Raw genomic sequence first — 9,390 nt, forward strand, 5'->3', positions numbered from 1 at the left:
GAGGCTTTGGCAGTCTGTGACCGCCCTGATTTAAACAATGAGAAAAGGAGAGCTATGCCATGTGGCAGCAAGTGATAGGCCTCTTAAAATCGGAGAAGGGATATCTTGGAGGAAAAAGGGGGGAGAGAGAGAGAGAGAGTGTGTGAAGAAGCAAGGGAGTGTTAAAACTAACTAGTTTGCCTTGATTGCTTCACTATGTATATGGTAAGAAGTAAAAAAGTGATAGTAGTGTGGATCTTACCGCATGGCATAGCTTTTGATAAAGGCTCCACAGCATCTTTCCTCGAAGATTTCGCCAAAAGCTCTATGACCTCGCATCACAAATGAGATTTTGCATTAAAAGATGTATGGATGTAAAAATTTTCACATTATAATAAAAACGGAGCAAGATGCATTTTTGTGCATTTGCGATGCTTGTGCCCAAAAAAAAATCATATGTATCTATAGTGTGGAGCTGGCACCGTTCTCCACATTTATAAAGATACCGTAAGGAATGTGCCCTTCTCCCGCCACTTGTATCGCCTCCAATGTTGAAGGGGGACTTGTGCTTCTCCTTCGGTGTTGGAGGGACCTTTTATTGTAAAAATATCATAATTGGACAAGGAAGAACTGATTACCGATGTTTTATAAAGACATGTATCATTCCACATTGCCATTTCTTGTTGTATTCTCCGTGTGTCCCTTTGTTGGGCATAACAAGTCCTTGTCACCTTCGTCTGAAATCTTTTCAACAAAAATGATATAAATTCATTGCTTTATTGTATACATGATGTAATCTAAGAACTTTGACATCACATAGAGGAAATTAAAACACAAAATATGAGTGTACCTTTGCTATTCGTCGTCTGCATGAAGCACAATGTTGGATGGATCGATTGCCAGACCTCCCTTGCATTGTTGCATCACCTTCCCACCATTATGTGTTGCTCGACTTTTGCCAACATGTTGACTCTCACATTCACTTTTTCTATCATGCATACCATAACCTACATTACTTTTGATGTTCGTGGTCTTAGGGTAGGTTGAATCTTTCGGATGGTCCGTTTGTAAGCTCACACACATACACATACACAAACTCACAGTCTTTGGGACAACCCATCTGGTTGCCCTTGTGGAGAAAATCCTGCAATCAGGAGAGAGGCCATCGTTTTGCATCTATCGAAAACTGCCCCTATGGGGAAAATCTTGCAATCGGTGCATTCTAGCTCCGGATGGGAAGCTTTTCGAGAAGTTTTGGTGCTCTCTAAACTGCACCACATGCTTTCAAGATGCACGCGTACGTGATTGCATCATGAGAGAGGCCCTCGATTTGCATCGGCTAAAAACAACTTAAAGATTTATGTCCTTCTCCTCTTGTGCATATCCCACAATCAATACACTCGAAGAGATGATGTTCTGGACAGGAAGCTCCTCAAGCACTTTCTTTGTTTTTTGAAGTGCACCACATTTGGCATTCATATCAACCAAGGCATGCCGAGCATGACATTTTTTGCAACAACCCTCGGACTAACAATATCAAAAGTGAATTTTTAAAGTGCACCTCATTTAGCAAACATGTCAACCTAGGCATTCCCAAGAATGACATCTTTTTCAACATTCCCCGAATAACAATATCAATGTGAATTTTTATGCACATATCAGCATCTTGTGTAGAGCCACACGCCTTCAAGATGCACGCGTATGTGAGTGCATCAGGAGAGAGGCCATCACTTTGCATCCGCTAAAAACAGCCTAGAGATTTTTGGTCTTGCTCATGTTGCACCTATCCCGTAATCAATGCACTCCAGGAGAAGACATTCCAGACAGAAATGTCCTCAAGCACTTTCTGTGCTCCCTAAAGTACACCGAATTTGGCCTACATATCAACCAAGGCATTGCGAAGCACGACAGTTTTTTGCAACAACCCGAGACTAACCATATCAGAGTGAATTTTTAAGTGAGCCACATGCCTTCAAGATGCATGAGTAGGTGATTTCAAATGGACAAAGGCCCTCACTTTGCATCCACTGAAAATAGCCTAAAGCTTTTTGGCCCTGCTCTTGTTGTGCTTATCCTACAATCAATGCTTGGCATACATATCGACCAAGGAAGTGCAAAGTATGACATCGTTTTTCAATAGCCTTTAACTAACAATACAATTGTGAATTTTTGTGCCCACATCAGCATCTTGCGTAGAGCCACATGTTTTCAAGATGCATACGTAGCTGATTGCATCTAGAGAGAGGCCCTCGCTTCGCATCTGCTGAAAACAAACTGGAGCTTTTTGGCCCTACCCTGTGTGGAAAATCCTTCAATCAGTGGATCGAAGAGTCCAAACTCTGGACAAAAATCTCCTTGAGCACTTTTTGTGCTCTCTTAAGGGCACCACATTTATCAAACACGTCAACCAAGGCATTGTGCACGATACCCTTTTTCAACAGCCCTTGACTAACAATATGAGCAAGAATTTTTATGCCCATATCAGTATCTTGCATAGAGCCACGTGCCTTCTAGATGCACACATATATAATGATTGCATCTGGAGAGAAGTCCTCGCTTTGCATCGGCCGCTGGAATTAGCCTGGAGCTCTCTGGCCCTGCTTCTGTTGTGCATATCCCGCAATCAATGCACAACATTCTTGACAAAAGGTCCTCAAGATCTTTGTGTGCTTTACAAAACGCACCACATTTGGCATACATATCGACCAAGGCATTGCCAAGCACAACAATCTTTTGCAACAACCCCTCACTAATAATATCACAATAGATTTTAAGCCCATATCAACATCTTGCGTAGAGTCGCATGCCTTCAAGATGCATGCGTAGGTGATTGCATATGGACAAAGGCCCTCGCCTTGCATTAGCATCTTGCGTAGAGCCACATTAATTCATGCGTAGGTGATTGCATCTGGAGAGAGGCCCTAGCTTCGCATCTGTTGAAAACAGATTGGCACATCTCTTTTCAGTAGCCTTAGACTAACAATATCATTGTGAATTTTTGTGTCTATATCAGCATCTTGCGTAGAGCCACAATGCGCATGCCTTTAAGATGCACGCGTAGATGATTGCGTCTGGAGATAGGCCCTTGCTACCCACCATCTGAAAACAGCCCACAGCTTCCTAGCTTTGTCTAGGCATATCCTGCAATCAATGCATTCCACAAGATGAAATCTTGCACAGTAACCTTGTCAAAGACTTGATAGGTGCACCGCACTTGACATACTTACTGACCAACATTGTCCCCAAGTATGCATTTTTTTCAAGCCTACCCACTATCTCAAAGATCAGCATAAATGCTATTGCCTTGGTACAAAACCTTCTCCTTAGCACAATCTTTAAGTGAGCTAACAAAAGAAAGACTCGTTCTCTTGCTCTCCAATTTTGCTTGTCTAGCCTTTATTGCTGCTTGCTTGGGGGTGTTGCGAGAGAAAATGGATGTGTGTGGAGCAAGGCATTGCCAAGCACAACAATTTTTGCAAGAACCCTTTGCTAACAATATCAGAGCAAATATCTAAGCCCATATCAACATCTTGGGTAGAGCAACATGCCTCCATGCATAGGTGATTGCATCTCTGCTCAGCATATCCTGCAATCAGTGTGTTCCACAAGACTACGTCCCATACAGTAAGCTCATCAAAGACTTGTTGCACAAGCACTAACAACACTTGACATATATGCTGACCAACATTTTTCCAAGTAACCATTATTTTCAAGTTACCCACTATCGTGAATATCAACATGAATCCTAGTGCCTTGATACAGAAGGTCAAGATGCATGCGTATGTGATTGCATCTAGAGAGAAGCCCTTGCTTTGCATCCATTGAAATAGCCTTGAGATTTTTGGCCTGCTCTTATTACACGCATCCCTCAATCAATGCACTCCAAGAGAAAACATTCCGGATAAAAAGCTCCACAAGTACTTTTTGTGCTTTTTGAAGTGTCCCACATTTGGCATACATATCAAGAAAGGCATAGCAAATCACGAATTTTTTTTGAAACAGCAGTGCATTTCAAGAGACGCTGTTTCAAACAAAAAGATCATCAAGCACTATTTACGCTTTCTCAAGTGCACTACATTTGGCATACACATTGACCAAGGTAGTGCCGAGCACGACATCTCTTTTCAGTAGCCTCAAACTAACAATATCATCGTGAATTTTTGTGTACATATCAGCATCTTGCGTAGAGCCACAATCCGCATGCCTTTCAAATGCACGTGTAGGTGATTGCGTGTGGAGACAGACCCTCATCAGGTGAAACAGCCCACAACTTCCTAGCCCTGTCTTGGTTGGGCATATCCTGCAGGATGACATCTCGCACAGTAACCTCGTCAAAGATTTTTTGTACGGTGCACCGCACTTGACATACATACTGACCAACAATTTTTCCAAGTATGCATTCTTTTCAAGTAACCCACTATCGCAAACATCAGCATGAATGCTACTGCCTTGGTACAAAACCTTCTCCTTAGCACAGTCTTTAAGTGAGCTCACAAAAGAAAGATTCATTTTGTTACTCTTTATTTTTTCTTGTGTAGCCTTTATTGTTGCTTGATTGGCGATGTTTCAAGAGAAAACGGATGTGTGTGGAGCTAGGCATTGCCAAGCACAACAATTTTTGCAACAACCCTTGGTTAACAATATCAAAGCAAATATTTAAGCCCATATCAGCATCTTGGGTAGAGCCACATGCCTTTAAGATGCATGCATAGGTCATTGCATATGGACAGAAGCCCTCACTTTGCAACCGCTGAAAACAGCCTAAAGCTTTCTAGCCGTGCTCCTATTGTGCGTATCCTGCAATCAGTGCATTCCAAGAGACGCCACTCCGAACAATAAGCTCCTCAAGCACTTTTTGTGCTTTCTACATACATGCCAAGGCAGTGCCAAGTACACTGTTTTTTCCAACAATGTCAATTCTTTTGCCCATATCAGCATCTTGCATAACGCCACATGCCTTCAAGCTACAAGCGTAGATGAATGTATTTGGAGAGCTTCCTTCTCTTTGCATGTGTTGAAAATAGCCCAAAGTTTCCTGGCCCTGCCGCTATTGGGCAATATCCCGCGATCAAAGCATTCCAAGAGACAACATTCCAGAGAGGAAGCTTGTCAAGCACTTTCTGTGAAAATAGTCCGGAGCTTCTTGCCCTGCCACTATTGAGCATATCCCACGATCAAAGAATTCCAAGAGATGACATTCTGGAGAGGAAGCCCATATCAGCATCTTGCATAACGCCACATGCCTTCAAGATACAAGCATAGTTGAATGCATTTGGAGACCTTCCTTCTCTTTGCATGTGTTGAAAACAGCCCAAAGTTTCCTGGCCCTGCCGCTATTGGGCAATATCCCGCGATCAAAGCATTCCAAGAGACGACATTCCAGAGAGGAAGCTCGTCAAGCACTTTTTGTGAAAACAGTCCAAAGCTTCTTGCCCTGCCACTATTGAGCATATCCCGGGATCAAAGCATTCTAAGAGATGACATTCTGGAGAGGAAGCCCATATCAGCATCTTGCATAACACCACATGCCTTCAAGATACAAGAATAGTTGAATGCATTTGGAGACCTTCCTTCTCTTTGCATGTGCTGAAAACAACCCAAAGTTTCCTGGCCCTACCACCGCTATTGGGCAATAACCCGTGATCAAATCATTCCAAGAGACGACATTCCAGAGAGGAAGCTCGTCAAGCACTTTTTGTCTTCCTAGCCCTGCCACTTTTGAGCATATCCCGTGATCAAAGCATTCCAAGAGATGACATTCTGGAGAGGAAGCTCGTCTAGCACTTTTTGTGCTTCATGAAGTGCACCACAATTGTCATACATGTTAGCCAAGGTAGTGCCAAGCACTTTTTGTGAAAATAGTTCAGAGCTTCCTGCCGCGATCAAAGCATGTTAGCCAAGGCAGTGCCAAGCACGACATTTTTTGTCAATAACCTCTCTCTCGCGTTTTAGTGCACAACGCAGAGCTAGCTCTCTCTCTCTCTCTCTCTCTCTCTCTCTCTATATATATATATATATATATATATATATATATATATATATATATATATATATATATATATATATCTTTTTGCGCTTTCATCTCCTTTTCATGATGTGGTGCGGCCCAGTGCTTTGGTCTTCTTGCACCATTGATTTTTTCATTTTCTCTGTCTGCGTTTTACCATGAGTTTTTTATTTTACCAACTCTCCTATTTTAAGATCCACTTAATTCTCACCACATGGCATAGCTAGCTTTGCTGCATTCTCGGGGGGTTCACTATGTGTAAAACTACCATATCACGTGCGTTCGAGACATGTTTGTAAAACCCCTTAGCTGTGAATTTTTTTAGGAATATAATATACCCTTTTCTTTTAAAATTTGTAAATTTTTTAAAATTTTGAAAAAATAATGCCCTTCTGTATATGTATTTCTGTAAGTTTCAAGAACTTTAAATACCCTTCTGTTGAACTCACGTGATAAGTTACATTTTTATTAGGTGACCTCCCCGGGGTTGCATTTTTCAAATTGTTATTACATAATCAAGGTAATCATGAAAATAACGACTGTGGGCGTTTTAAAAAACTCGCAAAAAAATGGCCTCAATTAGCAACAGACCACGTATAAAAGTGCAAAGAGAGAGACTGAGAAGAGAATTGCATAGAGAAAGCTTTGCAAGGAAACAAGGTACAGAGCGCTCTCTGGTAAGTAGCGTACTACGTGCCTATTTCAAAATTTCCATGTTTAAGTTAAATGCACTCGTTGTCTTTTCATTGACTGGGAAGAGAGCATTTCAAGCGCTTAGTGCAACGTGGCACAGTTGAATGGGCCTCCGATACTTCTTATCAAAGTTTTTTTTAGAGAGAGAGTGAATAAGGAAGGGCGTGTTTAAAAAAAAACCATGAAAAGAATGGCTATGGGTGTCTAAGACTAGAGGGGACTGGACCATGCAACTCTCCACCCAACCTGGCTATCTATAGGCTCGTAGTCGTCCGAATATAGCACCCCTTCACCGCATGTCCGTCCTAGCCGTTGGCTTGCCTGATCTTACCCTAATCATGACATTACTACCCCCTTGGAGAAGCGTTTTTTTCCTCAAAAATAAAAGTGGTGATATCAACGGCCGAGGATACATCTTTAGTGGAAGTAGTTGACTGGTTCCAGTCAGTGAACATGGAGACGGCAAATTTTTTTGTTCTGGCTCATGAAGGGTACGCAATGTTTTCAATAGTAAAATTATTTTATCTTGAACTCTAATTTGTTGTGATGACATATGTTTTGCTTATGTTTATTTGTAACAGTGCTCATTGGAGTCTTGTTCTCTTACACCTTGAACGAAACCGGTGCTACCTTGCTAATTCATCCCATGGATTTCATGGTGAAGTACGTAGGTAAGAGCTTTTGTATTTTGTTCGACATCGCATAGAATTTTGTTAAAAGTCGCTTATGAAATTTAATTGTATTTTGCGCAGATCTATTCGAAAGCTTGTGTCTGCTCTTGAAGCTTCAACACAAGAGCAGATATATGAGAATCTTACGATTATTAGTTGCAAAGTCTCTAAGCAGGACGATGCCTACTCTTGTGGATGGAGGGTCTTAATCAATGCAGAAATTTTGTTAGGGGTCATGCTTGATGGAAGTCGTAGAAGTGTAAGCATTTGACACTCGTTTACAGATTTGTATCTTAATAAGTTAGTAGCTATGTTAATAAACATGATGTTCTTAACGCAGGTAAGAAATTTGGCAGATTATTCAAAGGCTGATTTTTCTTCGTTTAGAAACAAAATGATTGAAAACTTGATCAATTGCACGACCATGCGTCCAGACGGAGCACGTGATGCTTTTATCCCGCTAGCACCAAGGCCCACGCCGAGGCCTCCGCCGACAAGATACCCCTTGTCTGCCATACCAACACAAGCACATATCAATATCTCCCCAGATGCCTCCCCAACCCAAGCTCCCACCAACTCTCGTCCACAAGAAACAGCTCCACAATCCTCAAACCCCCCACCCAGCACCTCTCCTACTCATGAAGCAGCTCCAGAGCCCCCAAACCCCAAACCCCCCACCCAACACCTCTCCTACTCATGAAGCAGTTCCAGAGCCCCAAAACCCCCAAGCCACCACCTCTCCTCAACCTCAACCACAACCAATAGCCCCCACATCACCGCACGCACAAGATTAGAAAGAGATTATGAAATGTACTTTTGACAAATTGATTACAAGCAGTGGATCGAAATTTGACTTTTGTTTTGATATATTATGGTTCAAAGTTTACAAAATGTTGTGTACAGCTTTCCAAAAAAATGGGAGAGTGAGGATCCAATGGTGTTTGGTAATGTAGAGAGCTGCCTTTGTCGAGTAATATTTGAGAATAGTATTTGAATCATTGTGTACAATTAGTTCACTATTTCAAGTCTGTCGCGCTGGTAATCTGTGCACAAAGAGTCATATTTTCTTGTCTGTGAGGTACCTGCAATGCAATGTACGCGATAAGACATTGGGATACATGAGCACGATAGAAACATCAATGTATAAAAGTAATACATCACTACAACAAAAAAAGGTGTCATCGACGCACTGCGTTGCTATGTGCGTCGATATCTGCGTCCCTGTGAACCTGTCGCTATTTGTGACGCAGATAGCGACGACCATAACAGAAATTTTTTTTCTTGGGCAGAGGGCAGGTAGCCTGGCCTGTGCCCAGTTAAAAGATGGACAGCCACAGCCAGACTTCCTGCCCTCTGCCCAAGAAAGCGAGCAGCACCAAAATCAACCATGCTCCCGCGCGCAGAAATTTCGGCAGAGTTCCCTTTGTTTTTACATAAACTTTTCAAAAAAAACCATATCATGTATACGCCTCCTACATGCTATCCATGTAGGATCTCACATGAGATTTAAGGCCAATGAATGACAAGTACCGTACGTACCAACTGAAAAGCATAACCATAACGAACCATAACCATATCTTAAAAGCATAACCATAACGAACCATAACCATAACTTAAAAGCATAACCATAATGCAGATAACCATAACCATAAACAAAATTAACAATAACCATAAGCATAACCAAAAAGTTAAACATAACCATTAACAAAACCTGAACCATAACTATGTCTATACAAGAATAGGAGAAGCAGGCGTCGTACCCATAGGCGTCCTCCCCCCCGTAGGCGTCCCCCCCCCTAGGGGTCGGACCCTCCGGTGTGAAGCCCGGAGGCGTAGTACCCGTGCCTCTGGCTACCCAGTACTGAGAAGCCTTTGCCATCTGAGCAGGCGTCATCCGTGTAACGAAGCCCATGAATGCATCTGCACTCATAGAAGCGGGATCTGGAATTTGGTCTGCCATACTAAAGTCCTGCACAAAGAAAGTAAAATAAAGCGTCAGAACACAATTGTTTAAACTAACTTTAAGCTTAATTTTAAATC

The sequence above is a fragment of the Adiantum capillus-veneris genome, chromosome 27 (assembly GCF_014529385.1).
Source record: "Adiantum capillus-veneris isolate H3 chromosome 27, ASM1452938v2, whole genome shotgun sequence".
NCBI classification, from domain to species: Eukaryota; Viridiplantae; Streptophyta; class Polypodiopsida; order Polypodiales; family Pteridaceae; genus Adiantum; species Adiantum capillus-veneris.